This window comes from Lissotriton helveticus, chromosome 7, assembly GCF_964261635.1.
Source record: "Lissotriton helveticus chromosome 7, aLisHel1.1, whole genome shotgun sequence".
In the NCBI taxonomy this organism is placed as follows: domain Eukaryota; kingdom Metazoa; phylum Chordata; class Amphibia; order Caudata; family Salamandridae; genus Lissotriton; species Lissotriton helveticus.
Window position 1 is genome coordinate 636,372,961 of NC_136068.1, and position 22,218 is coordinate 636,395,178.

Below are 22,218 nucleotides of genomic sequence, written 5' to 3' on the forward strand. Positions count from 1 at the left end.
CATTTTTCGTAGCCCCCACCCCTACATTAAGTCAAATGTGGTGGCCGCACAGTGGTTTTTAGTGGGCCTCGTCCCCCTAGGGCAGATCAGGGGCTGTTGCCTATATCTGTCCCTAAGTCTCTGCCCATTTTTTGGTGGGGGCATTGGCATGCCCCTTCAGGGCAGCCCCCACCCCTGCACAAGAAAAAAATTGCCCCAATATGCCCCGGGACAGAAAGACTGTGCCTATTTTTTTGGGGAGGGGCTAGGGCATTGGCATGCTCATTCTGGACAGCTCCATCCCTACACTACCATCCCTACACTAAGAAGAAAAATTGTCCCTGGTGCCTAGTGGGCTTTCTGTCCCCCAGGGAAGGTGGATTTATGGCTATTGCCTCACCTGCCCCCTAGGGGAGGCAGAATGACTTCAGTCCTTGATTATGTGGGAAGGGGGCCAGCAATGCCAATATTGGGCAGCCCCCACCCCTCTTTTGTAAAAAAAAATCCTTGTTGTCTATTGAGCTTCCTGCCCCACCGGGCAGATCGGGGGTAATACTCCCAATATGCTCCTGGGGGGGGGGGGCAGTAAAACAGTCCCATTTGTGCTTGGGGGGGGGGGGGGGTGCAGGACATTTTGGGCGGTTCCTACCCCTGCATATTAAAAAATTATAATTCTTGGTGCCTAGTGAGCTTTCTGCACCTCCGGGTGGGGTTCCGTTTATTTTGGGAGGGGGCATGGTCATGCCCATTGTGGGCATCCCCCACCCCTGCTTAGATTATGAAAAATCCCTGGTGTCTAATTGGCTTTCTGCCTCCTCCTACCTGGTGGCATATTAGAGTAATTACCCCCATCTGGGCCCCAGGGGGACAGAAAGACTGTCTGTTTTGTGTTGGGGGGTGGGGGCATTAGCATGCCAATGTTAGGCAGCCCCCAACTCTACATATTAAAAAAAAAAAAACCTTGTGCCTAGTATGCTTTCTGCCCTCCCTCCCCCAGAGTGGGCAGAAATATAGAATATGTCCAGAAACATTTGGGGCGTGTAAAGGCCCTAGACCAAGGGGCTGCTTACCCCTCCCTGGTGCCTAGTGGTGGATCCCTGCTTGGAGATCGCCCTCCTGCGGCAATCCTCAAGCAGGGATTCACTTGGGAAGGGTACCATTGGAAACAGGAGATTCTCCCCTTTCCAATGATACCGCTCCTGTGTATTTTGGTGCACGGGCTGAGAAAGCCCCACGCGCACCGAATCAGAGACAGGGAAATTAGCCGATAAGCTTATTCCAGTTTTACTTTCAATGTAATAATGTCAGCGCGCCAAGTTAGCGATCATCATTACACTGGAAAGAACATAACTGCCTCGGGCGGCTGGGGAAGCTATTTCCCAGCTCCAGAGGCTGAAAAAGAAGAAACAACAGAGGGATTTCCTGGTTGTGTGCAGAGGACGGAACGGTTACGTCCTCAGCACACAACCACCATGACTGAGGTTGGAACCGTTCTGCTCTCTGAACCGAACCAGTTACGGTCTTGTTGCCTGTTCTTGTGATATTGCTTTAAATGTACTGTGTCCTCCAGATAGTGATAGTATGCTGTAAAAAAAGGGCTAGTCAGAAGTTAGAAGGGATTTTCACTAGTAGGTTGGTCAATAGAATGTGGGATGTTGAGGAGAATGTACACACGTTGATAACTCCAAGCAATAGGAGAGGTGAGGAAATAGTTGAAACTTCAACTAAAGGGGGAATGTTATAATAAGCATAGAAAATGAAGGAGGCCCACTCATGTCAATGAAAGCATCAATAGAAAGCCGTGCACAGATGTGCACATTAAAGGAGAAATACAGGCCTAAGTTATCTGCAATGGTAAAATAGAAAAGCAGCACAAAGTGGAGTCAGGTCCCGGGGGAAGGGAAGTAGACGCGAGCTTCAATAGAGTAGAGAAATATATTTAGACTTAGCAGAAATGGAAAGTTACAGACCTGTGTTGCCAGAGTACACCTTTGAGAAAATAAATAGATAAGTTAGCACCGGGTAGGCTTTGCAGAGTGGTAGGCATGTAGGAAGTAGAGCATTGCTAGGCTTCAAAGAGATAAAGTAAAGTAAAGTAAAGTCCACATTTGTAAAGCGCACAATCACCCGTAAGGGTCTCTAGGCGCTGGGGGGCCGTCGGGAAGATTAAGCGAGCTATTGCCCAGAGTCACATGGTGCTGGGCTGACCTGCCGCCGGAGCCGGGGATCGAACCGTGGTCCCCAGATTCCAGCGTTAGTCGCCCTGGCCGTGATAAGGTAAGAACAAATGGTAGTGTAGAAGCACAACCAATTAACACGTGCACATTAATCCCATTCCTTAGACACATGACAAGCTGTTTTTTGTATAAAGTATTATTTTTGGATATTATGTTGTGCTTAAGTAAATACCTAATTGATTACACTAATATACGTTTTCACGCTCAAGAAAATGTATAAAAGAAACTGTCTGCTCTATTGTAAATTGAAGCTCAGATTCCAGTTCCATAGAGCTGACTGACCTTCCGCGCACACTTATATTAAACTTTATACTATATTACCAGCAAGTTGAGTTGCTTTTTCCTTTCGTCCGGCAACATTCTGTTAGTCCAAGATTGCAAAGAAGGTTTTCTTTCGGAAGTAAAAAAGTATTGTTAGTGCAGACAAAGGCAGTCATTTTGTTACGTGTTTTATCCTGACTGCGTTTCTGTCAACTATTTACTCTTAACATATAATGTCTACAAAGTATAGACGAAATGTGGGTCCTACTCTTTATATGCCTCATTGTCTTATGTACCAGTTCCTGTACAATGATTTACACACTAGTATGATTTATTGTGTCTATGTGTCTGATGTAAAACCTAGTGACACATTACACCAAGATGAGTATCTCTATAATAGATTTAAATAAAAATGTACTGTGTATTGCAATAATTTACGATTTAAAAGAACCTGCTGCTGAGTTTTTTCTGAGGCATCAGGCAGCAATTCAAATGTCATGATTACTCTTGTGATTAATGTTCCTGCTAGAGAGAGAGTCGGAGAGAGAGAGTCAAAAAGAGAAACAGAATAAGAGAGACAAAATGAAAGAAAGTGAAAGAAATGGCGAAAAAGAGAACGTAAGATACGTTTTCCCCAGAGAGAGAGCATACCCCCAGATGCATCAAAGTTATGTTTTGCGAGTCCTTAATAGCGAATTTTAAGGATTCGCTATTAAAGACTCGCAAAACAGGATGCATGTAGGAATCGCAATGTTATTTGCGATTCCTACTGATTCCTTATTTGCGATTCGCTAATTGCTAATCGCAAATAAGGAATGGCTTTCCCATTCATTCCTACGGGCCTAAAGGCCCATAAGAATGAATGGGGAGTCATTCCTTATTTGCGATTAGCAATTAGCAAATCGCAAATGTGCCGCAATTTCAAGGGTGCCAGGGTGTCCAAAGGACACCCTGTTGCACCCCTGAAATGGTAATGTTCACTGGTGTTGCGCACACACATGTCCCAAGGACATGTATGTGTGTAATATACAACTTAGAAAAATGCACTAAAGTGCATATTTCTAAGTGTTTGCTATTTACCATGTAGTTTGAATTCGCGGTAAAAATTGGGGCCCCAGATTGCGAATTCGCAATCTTGGAATGGTTCATGCATTGCATTTAAGGAATCGCAAATTGCGATTCCTTAAATGCAGTCGCAATTTAAGAACTCGCAATTATTTGCAAATTCTTAAATTGCGAGTGCATGAACCCTTGATGCATCTCAAATACCATTTTTGCGGGCACAAACGGCCGAATTTTGCGATTTGCACCGTTTGCGCTCGCAAAAATGCTTGATGCATCTACCTGATAGTGTCTAAAGAAGTCTGGGGAAAGGGAGGTGAACAGTCACCATTGCCCTAGGCAGTCACGTTTTCCATGTTAAGAGGGGGAGCAATGCAAGGCGTGGACATGATCCAATTTCTTGCTGAGACCCGCACATTGTCATAAAAAATCAGGGCTTTAGGCGGGCTGGGTACTGTTGGTGCTCAAAAGCAGGTGCTGAGACGGTTCCCTATCGTGATCTCCATTTCTGCCCTCACACTAAGAGTGCAAAAAAATGTTTTCCCTCTGCAGCAGTAACCCCCTTCGCTACCTTTGATGTACCATCAAAGGGACTCGATCAATGAATCAATTAGGGTTTGTTAAGCACAACTACTGACCCAATAGCGTCTCATGGTGCTGTGGGGTGGGGGGCACAGCTCCTGGATGTTCACGGCGATTCGTTGAAGAGCCAGGTCTTGAAGTCCTTCATGAACTTGGAGAGTGTTGGTGTCCGTCGGAGGTGGAGAGGGAGGGTGTTCCATGCCTTGGCCAAGAGGAAGGAATTACCTCCTGTTCTGCTCTTCTTGATGCGTGGCACCGTGGCAAGGGAGAGATGGGCATCATTTTTTCACTGTCTCATAATTTCACAACTGAAGTATTTTCAATATTATGTACAACTAAGCCATAGTTGTTGCTTGTTTAGCTTATGCAACTAACAACCATTGACAAAGCCAATAGTCCTGGCTTGTTTTAGTTGTAAAGTTACATGTATTATATAACTGGCTGCACTGACAGGAACAGCAAAATACCAGTCGGGCGGCACGCTATGCTAAGCAAAGATTTTTAGCTTACGTGTTTATAAGCCACGCCCTTAACTATGCTCCCTTGCGAGACCTCCCCCCAGTTTTTTCATCCCACTTAAAGTCCTCTATTAAATGATCCAGCCTCAATCTGAAAAGGCGACCCCAACGCACTTCACTAACTGTGGCCTCTTCTTTTCTCTGTGCTGACTTGGAGGCCTCCCCTCTACATATAGTCTGGCCTCGTGACATCACATTGCAAAGTCTGCCTAATCATAAGTGCTCCATTCCAAGGGTTCGGCAGTTTAAACTCACAGGGGCGCATTCAACAGAATAGCTCTCAGTTCTTGTTTTAAAGAACTGACATATCCATTCCTGCAACCTGTCTGCACAGAGCTCCTTTGTTTATATCTGAAAGAATTTTCACATGGACGCATACAAGTCCCCGTGTATGGTCTGCTCTCCACTCTAGTAACGTCTAGTCACCTCATTCCTTTCCAGAAGTGCACCAGTAGAGTCCAAATGGTGGGGACGACAACTATATAATTTCTCCAACTGTGGTTATTTAATCCCGTGAACAGAAGAGGGGTGAGTGTCTTGAGGTTAGTCTTTGAAGACAAGAAGCTCGAACCCAGTGGCATAACATACGCTCCCCGCAGCCCACGCGGTGCGGGTGGGCCCCAAGCTCCAGGAGATCCCCTCAACACAGTACCCTAGCCAGAGAGCTCTTGTCTAAGTCCGGAGGGGGGCACCCTGTACTTTGCAGAGGGAGGAGCTCAATTTCGGTAGGACACAGCTTGAACCGTGGGCTACGTTGGTAGGGTACTCAGTTTACCCCTGTGCTTCCAGAGTTGTGGCTTCTATGGTTCGACGTGAGGCTTCTGACAGGACCTGGACTGATGCGAGTTCATTCCTTCTTTCCTTTAGTGGTGCCATCCTGTGACCTGTGCACTCCCCCTCCACCCCCCAGCCCCTTATCTCGTGCCATGTTTTGCCCACACACAAGAAGGCTTCCTTTACCTAGTACCCGCCCATATGCTTCCATTTAAACAAGCATTGGCATAGCCAATAGGTCTCGCCTTTGGGACCTTATAAGTATTTAGTTATGCAGCACAATATCCTTGGTGCAACAACATCAACTGTTGCATGGCTAAGCACTTATAAGGTCCCAAAGGCGAGACCTATTGGCTATGCCAATGCTTGTTTTAAATTGTTTACAAAGTGGATGTGGTAAGAGAGAGCATGGTGTGTGAGATGTAGCAGATATAACACGAAACAGGATGGGTTGTAAAAGGGAATATTAGTCCAGAAGAGTGTGGTATGAAAAAGTGAATGGGGAGGCAGCAGAGTGATGAAAACAAAGAAGAATACAAGAACATTGCAAACTATTCTTGGTTTTCTCTTGGGAAGAGATGGAAAGGGATAGTTGATGGTAAGTGAGAAAACGCAATCTCTGGTAAACTGTGTATGAGCCTAAGGTTGATTTGAGGGTTTTTGGGGGTATGATAAAGGGAGCTATGGGTGATTTTAGGACTTAGGAGTTGGGTTTTTTAGCATGCGTGGGGGTAAAGAGGAGTAAAAGTAATATTGGGTTTAGGGAGGGAGCAGGTAAAGTGAGGTTAGGAGTAAACAAAAGAGGTGTGAGTTTGAGGCAGTTTTCCCCAAAAATAAAAAGTTTATTATGACAACTCACGTCACATCACTGCAGAGCACCCTGAGTACACGCATCTTAATTGTTTGGATGGTATGAAATAAAAGTTGTAGAGAAAATAGATGGTATGAAGTAGAGGTGTTCATTGGGATTACTGACTGCTCTGATGTCAATAGGTGGCACCCTATGTAAAAGTGAGAAGGTCTGGAGCTGTGTTTCGTGTTATATATTCCACAAACATAGCTCCAGACCTCCTCACTTATATGAGGGTGTCACCTAGTACCACTGAAAGGATTACACGTCGGTAATATTTTCAGTGGCGGATTGCCAACATGGTCTGCAAAAGAGGTGGCGCGAACTTTCCTTGAAGGTCTGAAGGCTTGACACATTGTGGTTACCTCCCGAATCTTGCTCACAATGGAGGACACCATTTTTGTTTCAATACAAATACCGATGCTCCACCTGATTGTACTCATAATGATAAACGAAAAATAAATATTTTTTCAAATCAATAGGGTTTGTCGGTGTACTTGAAAATGACATACAGACATTGTCATATCCCATTAATATCAATTTTTAGAATGTCCACCATAATATTTTAAACTCAGTGCAAATTGTCATACTCTTATGATCCCCCTTCAATGTGTTTTTTTGTCATTCAGCCCAAGTGGGCTCACCCTTATTTCCAATGTAATCACAAACAAAAAAGGCTAAAAGTAATTGGACCAGTGTACAGGGTCTGGGCAGGGTATCTGCATCTACACCAGACAGAGTATAATTCCCTAAGAGGAAGATGCCCTGATTAAGAGTTCAGATAGGTTTGAAACACCTGACGTATGAGTATGTTTTTCCGGTGTGTAGACTAATGTACAATTAGATTCCATTAAGGTTATACAGCAATAGTGATCATACATGCAATGCTCATGCCCTGGTGTGATATTATTAAACCTTGGGTGATATTTGGTGGCAGTAGCACTTTTTAGCAACAAATCCATTATCCAGTGGTCCTAGTTCAGTGTGCATGATTCTTCTATTTTTATTCAGCAATAATGATCAGAATTGTGTGGCTGAGGAGGAACAGAATCACAAGTGAGCACGGCTCTGTGTTGATTTCTTAATTTGGCCAGTTGGTTTACCGCAGTGATGCTGCCTTTGCGTATTTAAGGGATTGCATTCAGGAGTTAATGAAACTCGAATATATTCAAGCAAGTTCAATTACTTGAATTCTGCATAACTTATAGGTGTCTACATTTACGAAGCACAGTATTTATCTGTCCAAGAGAGGGAATGACCTATCTCTTTATGATATTGGGAAACTAATTATGATAAAAATGGTGACTCTTCTCAAGTCTTTAGACTTATGGTGTGCAAACCAGAATGTGTATGTCAACTTTTCTGATAAATTTACCGGAGTGCTTAATTAGTTTAATTTGAGATGCAGTATGCAGAAAGTTAAGTGAATTAAACTCCCACTGGAAAGGGGAGGTTGGACGTACCCAGCATCACATTAAATAAATTGGAAGGCTAAATATCTGGGACGAAGCAGCTCTAAATGGCAGCGTCTTACACGCATTTAAAAAAAAAAAACAAGCCTCGATCTCTTGTTTTGGGTCGGTGGAGCAGTGCTAGACAGAGACAACACTGTTAAAAAATCGGCGAGAGGGCATAGTACAAGAAAGAAACACACGGAAAGAATGGACTCGGAAATAATGGGCATTTTGTACGGTGACTGAGCCCAGCGGAAACGAGAGGCGGAGGGGTGCACCCAAAAGTATTCATGGGGTTATAGTGCCCTCTAGTGGCACGTCAAAGCAATGCTGGAATAGATCTCGGGATGCAACTATGTAGTAAATACAAAGATGAAAGCACTTAATGAGCCATGAAGGCTTGTAACTGTAAAACAAGGCGATAAGAAAGGCAGATGGCGGATGCACGCGTTCACGCGCACATGCACGCAAGCTTGAGGCCAGGAAAAGCTTGTGGGTAGTACTTTGAAAATCCCCTTACTAAAAGTCGAGCAGCAGCAGCGCATGCGCTGTTCTAGGCTTGGCCTAAAAACGTACTTAATGGGTCCTACTTTAAAGTTTTCAAATGAAAAGAGTCTCCGACCTATAAATATATTTAAGTGAAGGACCAAAGTCTTCCAAAAGAGCAGCTCTGCATTCCCAACTACATCCCCGAAGATTCTCCAAGATGCGAATATGTTTTACATTTGTGTTTTACACATTTCCCCTTGTTTCCCATACTTTTCATTCTTTTACACTGTAATGCACACCCTCATGCACTAATGTAACTTCTATGTGCTTTAGAGCACACTTGCGCAGAGTGAGGTATCCAGGCATGCAGAAGGAATGGACACTTTCCCCTGTCTGTTGGGTAGATAATTCGAGTTCTTTTGAGATTTGACAGTATACATATAGAATTTGTTTAATTTATTACATTGAACTGCTTATTTCACACAGTGATACTTTTGCTTCTCTACTTTTCTCTTTAGTAGCTGGCATATGGGCCACCAGTGCCAACCAAACCATAAACTACTGTTTACACCAAGAGACAGAGTGCACACCCCTGCAAAAAAATAAAAACAATTCAAGATAAACTGGAGTTTGCTTATAAATGTTCCTAACCTGAAAAACAAAGGTGCTGTCCGTGTGTGGATTCAGGAGAGAAGGCCTTTATAATCCTATCTGAAGTCCATTCACCATAATCTCATGGTGTTATCGATTTCACAACTCTATTCGGTTGTATGACATTACCCTACATGCTTTTACCCCGCAGTCTTTACGCCACAAATTCTTTTACAATGCATGGCTTTACAATGCACTCCGTTACAACGCATTCCCCATTACAATGCAATTATTATTCTAACTCCATAGGGGCATTACTTTGGGGAATGCATTGTGACAGTTTGCAGTGTAAAGCCCTGAATTGTAAAAGTGTGCACGGTATAAAAAAGCGGGGTAAAGGTATGCGGAGTAATGCATGCATTGTAAAGGCTGTTTCCCTTCTATTCATACGTGGAGGTTCCCAGGAGCGCTTCCCTTTCTCCCTCAATGCAGTGCTGCCAGTTCTTTGTTACCCCTGCCCACACGTACTGGGTGGCAATCCCTGAATTTAAACAAATAAACAAAACCAATAGGTCTGGCTTTATAGAACTAACGTGGAAACACAGACACATGAATCTATAAATGCCTATAGTATAAAAACTACCCTTCCCCAGACCTGGGAACAATCTATAATAATTCCAATCTACAACAAGCATTTACAATGCAATGGTTTTGCCTTTGTTAAAGTTTGAGCTATTGGCATTGCTCTTGACAATATTTTTATTTATGTTTTTTTTAACATAAATAAATGGCATTGTCATTTACAATGCCACTAGCTTGATCTCTCGCAAATGACACACACAAACACCCACAGAGAGCCCCCCCAATACACACTCAGAGGCCTCCCCACACACACACCCACACAGAGCCCCCCACACACACACCCACACAGAGCCCCCCCCACACACCCACAGAGCCTCCCTACACACTGCGAGCCCCCCACACACTGCAAGCCCCCCCACACACTGCAAGCCCCCAACACACTGCAAGCCCCCCAACACACTGCAAGCCCCCAACACACTGCAAGCCCCCCAACACACTGCAAGCCCCCACACACTGCGAGCCCCCCCACACACTGCGAGCCCCCCAACACACTGCAAGCCCCCCAACACACTGCAAGCCCCCCCCACACACTGCAAGCCCCCCCACACACTGCGAGCCCCCCCACACACTGCGAGCCCCCCCCAACACACTGCAAGCCCCCAACACACTGCAAGCCCCCACACACACTGCAAGCCCCCCCCCCAGACTGAAGAGGATGAAGACAGTGATCAGGGAGACTAAGAGAGATAACATTTTAGCTGGGTAGAGACAAGGGTAAGAGTCCGAATTCTGTCTCCAGGAAAGCGGAGAAACAGACCGGACTTCAGGACGCCGTGCAATGGACACTGACAACTGTCAATGACTGGAGAGTACGGACGGAAGAACTGAAGCAAAGGATCGAAGAGCACACCTCGGTTGTGTGCAGTGGGATGAAGATGGAACAGAGTAACAGGACAAAAACAAAAGTTTGACAAAGACAGGCATAGGGTGAGGACACAGAAACGGAGGGTGCTACAGTGTCCCAACTGAAGATTTAGCAAATTTCTGTCAAGTTGTGTTTACAAAAACTACCAACGTATTCCTGTACACTGGGGGTAACAGAGCCACTAGGACAGAGCTCATATTTTTCTGATTGATTGATTGATAGCTTTATTTCGATATGCGTATATCATAAAAGCATTACACAGAAATATATAAAAACGACATATCGGAACTCATAGACTGTACAAGCATTATAGTAAAAACAGAATAAATAGATAACTTAGTTAAAAAAAGCATTAAATTGATACAGACAGTCTTTTAAGACGTATCAACCAAGCCCATTTTAAGAATTTGGACACAGCACAGACAATAGGGGGGGCAGTATTAGTCAATAAAATACGTAGGGCCTCAGAATGCTTGCGTATACCCAACTCGTTGCAGAGAGGTTTAAGCCAGACAGATCTTGGGCGCGCATAATCTGGACAATCAAGGAGAAAGTGCGCCACAGTTTCACAACAATCAGAACAGAGGGCACAAAAGCGTGATACCTGATTTTGCAAGTTCCATCTAGAAAGGAGGTCTGCTAGAGGTAGGGTTCCTAGTCTGAACTTGATGTACAGAGCCCGATCCATTGGAATGGTGATGATGTCCAAAAAGGGTTCAAAGGCAGTGACATCTTTAATCCTTAAGTATACTGCGGTGGAATTGCAGTGGTGTTGGTTGCTCATAAGCTTAGTAGACACCCAACCCCAGTATATTTTCTTCAGGATCTCCTTTGGAGGGGCTGAGTGAGTAAGCCAACAGTTGTCCAGACCTAGTTCCCCAAGCAAATATTTAATGTCCCTGAGCCACTTGATCTTTGACCAACCAACCGAATGCATTATCTCTGCCAGCCCATCTGCATAGGATTTAAGTTCCGGGACTCTCCAAAGTCGTGCCCACAGTAAGAGGGGCCGCAGACGGGCCAGGTCTTTAATTGGTTTACAACCTGCGTCCATAAGCATCGGTACAGTCGGAGTGCTCATCGGGAGTGCCATCAAATCTTTAATGAATTTGTTCTCTGCTTTGGACAGAGACTCCAAACAGCCCAAACCCCATAGCTCTGCTCCATAAAGCGATGCAGGTACCGCTCTAGCCTTGTATATATCAATGATTGGTGATACACAATGTTTTGATGATGTGCTATACTCCTTGAGCAAGGCTCCCCCCACCCTTTTGTGGGCCAGTGTCATTTTAGTGATATGGGGTACCCAACTCATACAATCGCTCAGCCGAATTCCCAAGTAGTCGAATTCGGCAACTTTTTCCAGCGGGATCGAGTTCAGAATCGGGGGGCTCCCCAATTTCCTGGGAGGGTTCATAACTAAGTATTTAGTTTTTTGTACATTTATAACGAGACCTCTCATTACACAGAAGTCCTGAAACCGGTTCAGGAGTTTTTGGAGGCCCTGGGGAGTTTTCGAGATGAGAAGGGTGTCATCAGCAAACAACAAGGTTGGGATTTTAACATTACAGAGTGTGGGGGCGTCTGCTGGAACTTCAAGCAAGTAATCAACCACCCCATTCACATAAAGCGAAAAAAGGGTGGGTGCTAGGACGCAACCCTGCCGTACACCCCTCTCTACCTTGATCTTGTCAGTCTTCTCCCCATTCAAGCCCCATCTAACCTGAGCATAGGTGGCTTTGTGCAATTTCATTAGGAGGTCCACGATGTATAGGGGCATCCCAAGGCCGTACAGCACCCTCCAGAGTTCCTCCCGGGGGACAAGGTCAAAGGCAGTCTTCAGGTCTATAAAGGCCAAATAAAGACTGCCCTTGCCCAGTACCACCACCTTCCAGTACAGTAACAGGAGTCTGAAAACTTGTTCCATTGTTCCTGTGCCAGTACGGAACCCAGCCTGCATCTCGGATAGTATGTGGTTTTCGTCTACCCAAGAGAGAATCCTGCCCAAAATTGCTTTTCCCGCCACCTTCTGGGTCGAGTCAATCAGGCTTATGGGCCATATTTTTCTATGCATCCATTATCTCCTATGGAATTTATATTTCGTTGCCACGGCTGTGAGGGAGTAACACGAGCACCGAGATCAAATTCAGGCCCGCAGTCTGATCTGCGGCGCTCCGAGGCAGAAGGATTCCAATTCCGCAATACTCTCTCTCATACGATTCAAGAGCTCATCGGGTGCTTTCAAACTCCATTGGCAGGTGTGAGCGCGCGGAAGATTGTGTTCCTGAAAAGCAATTGGGAGCCCCGTAAAAGGAATCGCAGCGGTTGCCCTAGTAGAGAGACACAATCTTGAAAAGGGTGGCGCAAGACATCTTTCTATTTTTGCTATCAGTGACTCACTCACTGCTCAAATTTATAACGAGTGCAACCTGAACGCTTCGTTTAGGCGAAATGTAACACAGATCGAGCGCCATTTGCAGCACATCACTGCCACCTAGCGGAATTAGCTGGAAAATTCAATTTATACATTTTTTTTGCCGCTAGAAAACCTAGTTTCTTTCTCGAGAAGACAAGTCTTGGGGCGTGCACAGTTGTGCAAAAAGCGAGATAACGGCCGCAAGCTGAAAGACACAATCGGGGCAGAGGCGCTTTTACCATCACCAGCTCCGTGGTGGAAGGGAGTAGGAACCGGAGGATCGCAGAAGTGCCGGCAATGCCGGACCAGATTCGGGGGCGTTCCCGGCTTTCGGCTGACGTCGCGTGACGTCGGCAAAAGCCAAAGAATCTCGGGAACGCCCCCGAATCTGGTCCGGCATTGACGGACAGGCCCCTCGTCCAATGGCTAGGCTCCATTTATGGAGCCAGCCAATGAATGACGAGGGCCGACCCAAAGCCACACTACAGTTCTCATCAGGTTTTCGCCTGCGCGAAAAAGATGCGCAGAGCGCATCTTTCCGCCAGGCAAAACCTAAAAAGGGAGACCGTGAAGATCCAGGGTGTTATAGACCCATCTCCCTTCTGGATTCCACTGTTAAAGTGGTAGGGAGGGTCATCCTGGACCGCCTCTCTGATTGGGCAGAGGACAGCCAGATATTATCCGATCTCCAATATGGATTTTGCGATGGTCTTGGTACCATTGAGCAGTCCCTCAACCTCTCATTACTGATAGGGAAGTATACAAGAACAAAAAAAGGTAGCTTTTACTTGGCCTTTGTCGACCTCACCGCAGCGTTCGACTCAGACATCACAGGCTGTGGGAGGTCCTCGAAAGGATATGGGTCGCACCAAAAATTATCATCTTTTTAAGGCGGCTGTACAGCGGAGCTACCGCAAGTGTCCGGTTTGGTCAGAAGGCTGAATGCACTCAAGCCTTCCCAGTCAGGAGAGGGGTCAGACAAGGCTGTGTCTTGGCCCCTTTTCTTTTTAATCTTTCCATCAATGGCCTTGAAGATGCCCTTGTTCTTCAGTGTAAAGATTATCCCCAGGTAGAGGGCCGCCCTATCCCCGCATTACTGTTTGCGGATGATGCCGTATTGATGGCACATACCCAAAACGGCCTTCAATGCGCCCTGGATAGTTTTAGTATGTTTATGAGGGATCTGGGTCTCAAAACTAACATAGCCAAGACCTATGTCATAAGATGTAGGCAAGCGACCCAGAGGACCCGTGAAATGTATATTGATGGTGAGAGCTTATCATCCATAAAAAATGTATCTTACTTAGGCGTACTTTTTAACCAGCACGATTCTTGGGCGGCAGCTGTATCTGCCCAAAAACTGGCATTTTCTAGAGCTACAACGGCATTGTTATTGTTCGCTAAAAAATTAGGCAGGAAACCTCCCCCGAAATTGCTATATATATATATATATATACACCAAAATGGGGTCGCACACTGATGGTACACCAGCGGGTATATATATATATATATATATATATATATATAAAGCAAAATGCGTGACAATGGCAATTTACGGGGCTGGCGTGTGGGGCTTCGCAGATTCCACCCCGTTACAAACGGTCAAACAAACTTTTTTAAGGTACTATGGGCCCGATTCACATAACTAACTTAAGACAAAATCCTAAACTTACTACCATTTGGTATTCACAGAAGGCACTTACTCATTTCGGTATTCACAGAAGTTAGGAGCCCTAACTTTAGGACTCCTAAATGCCTTCTGTGAATGCCGAAAGTCTTAAAGTTAGGATTTTTCTCAGTTTAGGAGTACTAACTTTACTACTCCTAAACTGAGAAAAATCCTAACTTTAAGACTTTCGGTATTCACAGAAGGCATTTAGGAGTCCTAAAGTTAGGCGTCCTAACTTTACTACTACTAAACTGAGAAAAATCCTAACTTTAAGACTTTAGGTATTCACAGAAGGCATTTAGGAGTCCTAAACTTAGGACTCCTACCTTCTGTGAATACCGAAATGAGTAAGTGCCTTCTGTGAATACCAAAATGAGTAAGTGCCTTCTGTGAATACCAACATGGTAGTAAGTTTAGGTTTTTGTCTTAAGTTAGTTCTGTGAATCGGGCCCATTCTCTCCATACCCCCTAGTACCTCTTCTTTGACTTTGCCATGATGAGCTAGCGCAATATTACATTACCGATCTTATAAAAATTGAGCCTATATTATTGTGGCACAGAGTCTGGTGCAAGGACCAGACAAAGATAAATGGGGCGATTTTAAAAGATATTTTGAAATTAGAGAGGGCACTTACAATCCCTTGGCTCAAATTTGTCCATGATTTTATATTCGATCTGGGTCACCCAGAATATTTTTTAAATCCTATATCCATGGCGGAGATTCCAAGAAAGACCTTAACCCCTTCCGTGCTGCCGTTGGCCATTGGCCGACGGCAGCACTACCTCCCCAGTGCTGCCGTCGGCCAATGGCCGACGCTGCCCTGCCGGTTTTGCGGAAGTGCCGCACTGCCGCAAAATCACAGCAGCGGTAAACGGGTTAAAGAAAGTAGGCCTCCAGTTCCTGAAAGCAAATAGATTGGTGGGGGAAATCTCAAAAAAATTACAGTGAGACATCACCTGCTAATACGAACAACTGTAGGGATGGAGCCATATTTATCATTTGTACCTGGTACTTTTGACAGGTTGCTTTTAACTAGGTTTAGACTGGAAATCATACATAGATTCCTGTCCTTCCCAAAACTAAATGACTGGTCACGTGATTTAATACTGTGCCCTTGTGATAGAATGTTTGACCAGTCTACCATGCCTTTAGTATTGTTTTGTAAATTTTATTTGGAAGAGAGGAAATCTTGGATTATTCCACTTTAAAAAAACGTAGGGCTTAGACAGTGCCGCCAAGCTATGTTTGTACTCCAGCTATTAGAAAATGAACACATAGCATGGAGACTAACACAATTTCTAAAAGCGGTGTTATTTATCAGGAAAATAATTATTCTGGAATGCTAATGGCTGCAATTGGTTTCTTCTTTTTTTAACAGTAAATGAATTGTGTTTTTTAAACTTTTGTATAGAACCTGTAATGAAATTTGTATATAATTGTTCTGTGCTTTTATGTCTGTTTTAAATAGCAGCCGAATAAAGCTTTTCTTGAACCTTGAACATGCCTGTGCATGCATACTTTAGCATATGAAAGTCAGATCTATTGACCTAGCCGAAGCCTGTGTGGCAGTGCTCTTTCAGCTGTCGGAAAATGCCCTCTATATATTTATCTCTCTTCCTTTCGGTAAAAGCCCCACATTGAAATGCCACTTCTTGCCAATCCTGCGCATGGATTTTCCCCTAGGGGATTCAAGCTGAGAGGATTTCTGGAGTGATTTTCTTCTTCTAACTCCTACATCGCTGAAAAAGCACTTTGACAACCTCGCCAGGGGTAGTAAATGCTATATAAATGCAATCACAATACAATAAAATACCTGTCCCTCTTAGCAAGGATATTACAGACAACTGTGGGGTATATTCACAAGGACATGGCAAAGCGTGGTGCTGTGGCAAATTTTGCAGCATCACACTTTGTCTTTTTTTAAAATTCAGGGATGCACCATATTCACAAGAATACAGTGCACCTGTGTGTTTTCCCTTACGCTGGCACAAAAAATAGCTGCCTAGCACTAACACAGACAGCCTTGTACCATAGTGCAAGGGTGCCTGCATTGCAGGGATGATTGCTTGTATGCAGAAAGGGACACCTTCCTGCACATAAACAATCTTTAACATCGATTTGCTCTTTTTATGTGGAGAAATAAAGGTATTGGTCTTTGTTGCGTCAATCTAACTTCTGCTTTTGCATGGCTTAATGCTGCTTTGCAAATAAGGACCATTTCACACAGTGCAATGGGTGTGCAATGGGTGTTGCTGTTGGCGTTCCGCCGTAACACCCATTGCTTTTTGACGCTGCCCCATATTTATAAAGTTGTGTAAATCTGAGGCAGCGCCAAAAACTAATGCCATGCAACAGCAGCTTTTAAGATGGGCACTATTAGGATAAATACTTTTATTTCTCCTTGGTTTTGCTTTTTCTATGATCTGTTGCATTCTGCAGCACACATAGTAAAAGAGCAAATCGCCTTTAACCCCTTCGATGCTGATGACGGCCCCCAGCCGTCATGCATCACGGGGCTCGTGTGCTGATGACGGCTGGGGGCCGTCATAAACCCGCCCACTCGCGATTCTGCCGCACAGGCACAGAATCGCGGCCGCACCCAAGGGGTTAAAGATTGTTCATGTGCAGGAAGATGTCCCTCCCTGCACATAAACAATCATTCCTTGCAACACGGACACACTTGCGTCATAGTGCAAGGGTTCCTGTTTACGGAGCAAGAGTGTCTGTGTTGTCGCTGGGTAGCTATTTTTAGCACCAGAGCAAGGGAAAACAGAGGGGTGTGCCGTATTCTTGTGAAGACGGTGCATCCCTGCGTTTTGTTAAATGACGCAGCGCGGCACCATTTCCTTGTGAATATATCCACCTGTGTGTAGAAGTGGTTCTGTGAGAAACTTGTGACAGAAATTGTTGTTAATGTGGTCTGTGTTCCCAGTGAAAGAGTTAGTGCATCAATTGTTCTTTTTGCTTTTTGTAGCCGTAAATGGGATGGGTATGCCCAGAAGTATGTCTTGTGCTCACTGTGCCACTGGTTACAAGCTAGCCTGGCTGATGCCGCAAAACCAGTCCCAGGAAGCTTGTTTCCGGTCCAGGGAGAATGTGGTCTTGGAGTTCGGGCTGGACTGTTCCCATGAGGATCACGGTCAAGACTCATTTGCATATGGCTGGGTCCAACTGGAGTGGCATGGTGAGCAAAACATGATTGATTAAACCCAGATCTCTGTGACTGGGGGTGAATGTGTAATTGTTCAGTATTCTGTCCATCAATTGTTCTTTTTGCTTTCATCCTTACACTTAGCATGACACGCGGATTGTGATAGCACCAGTTAGCATGACAATAGATCATGATAGCATTTCCGGAAGCTAAGTCAAGTTCTGACATTACTCCATCATTCTCACAAAAGACAACAACATGAATCCAGGAGCCAGAGAGCACACTCAGATAATATAGTAAAAATTGACATAATTTGAATGGGCGATCTTGAATCCAGGGCCTGTCGTAGGATCTATCACGCTGAATCAACACATCTTGATTATTTAGGGCCTCATTACGAGTGGCGGTTACCAAGGGTAAGATAACTCCCCCAGGCCATTCCAGCTAGGCCAGTGCCTTCAAACTCAGTAATTCTGGGCCCTGTGACACTATGAGTTCTCCGTATTCAGATGCTCGTCTGGAGAAACAGTTGCAGGGACAAGGGCAACACAGCCCCTCCCCCCGACCCACAAGCACCATTGGTGCAGCCTAAAATGCCCATCCTCCGTGCCCTAAGCCCCCCTAACTTGCCTTTTTCTGGCCTAATCTCCTGACCTCACCCAACACTCACTGGCCCTGCTGCTGATATACACCACCAGCTCTGGGCAGGCATGAAGTATCAGATAATTTGCCCTAGAATCTGGAAAACCAACGGAAAATACCCCTTGTTCTCAGGTTTATGTGGTTACTCCCATTCCAGGGGAAGATTTCACACCTAAAGGATGCCATTCCAGGATCAAAACCCTGCATCTCCTAATGAGGCATTCGCCTTATGGTGGCTCATTAAGATAAGTATTTGCTTCAGACAAGTTTCCAGTGAGCTTGGTACACATTACAAAAAATATAAAAATTAATACAAGTCAAAGGGAATTGATTAAATTCATTATATTTGCAAGACAAAAGTAAATGTTGTACAGAACCCATGTGAAAAGAAAGATACAAAATCAATCGTAAATAAAAGACAAAATAACGAAGTGTAACTGAAAATCAGGCTGCTCTTGCTCATGTCGTTTTGTAATGTTCACTCATCTACCTACGTGGGAGACAAAAAGTACCTGTTCATCTGACCCACACTACTATTGTTCGACACTACTATTGTTCCACTAAATGGTACTCACTTTACACATACTGGAAGGGTGACAGGCACCCAGAGGGACTTAAATCTGCTACCTGCCGGGTAAATGCAGATCACTGCAGCGGGTACATTCATGTGATCCAACAAAAAATCCACCCGTTCTCATAGCCTGCCCCCAGAAAGATAACCTACAGGACCCTCTAAGATGAAGGAAGTGCTAAATCAGCCAAATCCCTAAACAAACAACCATTAATATTAGGGAGAACCATATTTCCCTAGAAACCTGCATCATTCTCAAACAAACAATGATCGATGCAAACCCCAGGGATTGTCCTTGTCTCAAAATCTTAAGACAAACCTAACAACCCACTATCCAGACATACCACATAACTCAGCTCCCATACTAAAAATACAAGTACAAAGTCTGACAGTTTCAATGATACCCAATATCTAGGTGGGAGAGACAGACAATGTCCGCGTCACTAGGGGGTCAGATGGCGCAATCTGAGCCCTAACAACTTTTATCACCTGCTCCCAGGTAATCAACTTTCAGCCTTGCTTTCTACTCTATCTATGTCCTCAGGTTGCATCCTCAACATTCCCTAAAAGCCCTGAAGGAAATAACCTGCTTTATAGTTAGGGATTATTCTCTCCCGTTTTCCTATTTGAATGATACACTCCTAAAAGTCCATTCTCTGAACACCTTAGTGGCTCTGAGTCTACGTTACCCTTTCACATGCCGGCCGCCCCACTTTATACTTAATTTTAGTAAAATAGGCGTATCGCTCCCTACAAAGAATAAACCTTCTGTCTGAGTAACAGTTCCTGCAATCTCAAAACTATCTAGCCCACCTACTCACCCCACTCCCATAAATCACCATTCCTCATTCTGTTTATCCTTTCCTTGCTATGTTCCAATATTTAACCTCCTCCAACCTACTTCCTCCCCCCTCGTTTGCCACTTACAATATCTCACTCTAATAATAACACCTAACTCCTACGGACATACCACAGCACCATTTTAAAATAGCGGAAATTCTTCAGTTTCCTTAACAGTTCACCACTAACCCAATAACCAACAAATCAGTGGCGGAGATGGTTGGTTGGGAGGGGGAGGAGCATTACCCGGGCGGTATTTTTGGGGGGGCGGCGGGTGAGGTGAGCAATTTCGGCGAGAGCAAGGTAAGTGGTTTTCTTTTTTCAAATTTTATTTTCCCTCGGCATCGTCTGTCGACCCCCACCTCTGCTCTTACCTGCACCGGCCATCACTGGGCAGCAAATTCAGGGACTGCCCTGGGCAGGAAAAGCTCTTGCTACGCCACTGCAACAAATCTATAACAATAATTAATAACCACTGGATTTACCAATACTTTTGGTCCAAAGAGCAGAGTGCTATCCGCCATAATACGCTACAACGCCTCATCCGGCGAGTTAGCTCTATGTAAATGAAATTCTAAGACAATACAATGTTCTACTGAACGGCTTATTCCACCCGTCCTCTACAACCAAACAATAGCACCTGTCTGACCTAAGCAGGTATCTGCCCCTCCCCCTCACACCTGCAACTATATCCACCTGAGCCAGAGATGGAAATACCCTCTTACACAATGGAAAACGCAGTCAGGCTCCTGTTGCTACGGTGACAAGATTTGAAAAAACACAGGGCAGACAAAAGTAGCTAAATGTTAACACTGACCCTGGATGGAGAATGTCTGTATTGACTGCATCCATTGACAGAGAAGAAGGACTCCACCGGCACATCCATACACCTATGAGACAACTATATTTGAAATGATAATAAGGATCAATGCTTTAGAGGTTGTGCCTTTTGTTCCAGTTCAAAAACCTTTCAAAGAACACAGCAAGGAGATTTCAAGCTATCACAGGAAAAGCTCGTTCAGTTCAGTCTGACTTTCTTTACATTCTGGGACTTGCAATCATAAGCCTCCTCTGGGGGCAAAGGGAAAGGTAGTTGAAAGATGCATATTGGATCATAAACATAGTTATTTTTATTTCCACTAATATAAAACTAAAAATTAAATGTAGCAAGCTCCTCTTTCAAGTGAAGCAGGGAACAGAAACCGTTCCAACCTCTGTTAGATGTTGGGAAAATAATGCAAAATTATCGTCTGCCTTGATGTAAAAGAGCTGGTCACTGGAATGGGACCGTGTAGTACATGTACACATTCCCCCGACATTCCCTCTAAAACTGGGACGTGCATGTACGTTGGAGAATAGTGCCTGGGCACACAAAAAGCAAGCAATGGCTAAGCCAATAGCAGTCGCTTGTGAGCCGACACCTATTGCCTTTGTCAGTCGATATTCATCTTGTACAGAAGCATTGCTGCCGTGCAGTATGGCTGAAAGTTAAAAAGCACAAGGCTCTGATATGGCCAGCACTAGCTTCGTCATAGTACTTTTGTTTTCATTGCTGGCAAAAGGGAGGGTAGGGTGGGAGGCAACAACGACAGCAGAGGTTGTGGTTTAAAAAGTGCTGTTCCAGAACCAGCCATGTACGATTCATAGCACTTTTTTCTGTTATAGAGGGAGGGTGGGAGAACGCAGCAACATGGACGAGGGAGGGAGAGTGGGAGGCAAGCAGCAACACAGATGAGCGAGGGAGGGTGAGAGGCAAGCAGCAACACGGATGAGCGAGGGAGGGTGAGTGGCAAGCAGCAACATTGGTGAGGGAGGGAGGGTGGGAAGCAAACAGTAACACAGATGATGGAGGGAGGGGGGAGACAAGAAGCAACATGGACGAGGGAGGGAGGGTGGGAGGCAAACAACAAGATGGATGAGGGAGGGAGGGTGAGAGACAAACAGCAACATTGGTGAAGGAGGGAGGGTGGGAAGCAAACAGTAACACAGATGATGGAGGGAGGGGGGAGACAAGAAGCAACCTGGACGAGGGAGGGAGGGTGGGAGGCAAACAACAAGATGGATGAGGGAGGGAGGGTGAGAGGCAAGCAGCAACAAGGATGATGAAGGGAATGTGGGAGGCAAGCAGCAAAATGGGTGAGGGAGGGTGGTAAGCAAACAGCAATGGAGGGTGGGAGGGGAAGGCAAGAAGTCGGGTCTGGTGGCTCAGTGGACTAATGTGTCCACTGCAGGGGCCTGTGTTCGACCTCATGGTCACAGGTTCAAATCCTGACGGGTCCACTCAGCCTTTCATCCATCTGAGGTCGATAAAATGAGTACCATTGAGTTGGGTAACAATAAACATCTGTTATTCAGCGTTATGAAACTCTTTGGGTGAACGTGCGCTTTACAAATACACATGTTATGTTATAAGAAGCAACATGAACGAGGGAGGGAGGATGGGAGGCAAAAAACATCATGGATGAGGGAGGGAGGTTGAGAGACAAGCAGCAACATGGATGAGCGGGGGAGGGTGAGAGGCAAGCAGAAACATGGAGGCGTGAGGGTGGGTTGAGGCAAGCAGAAACATGGGCCTCCAAGCCGACTGTTAGAAAATAAAAGGTCTCGAAGAGACATTTGCTGTC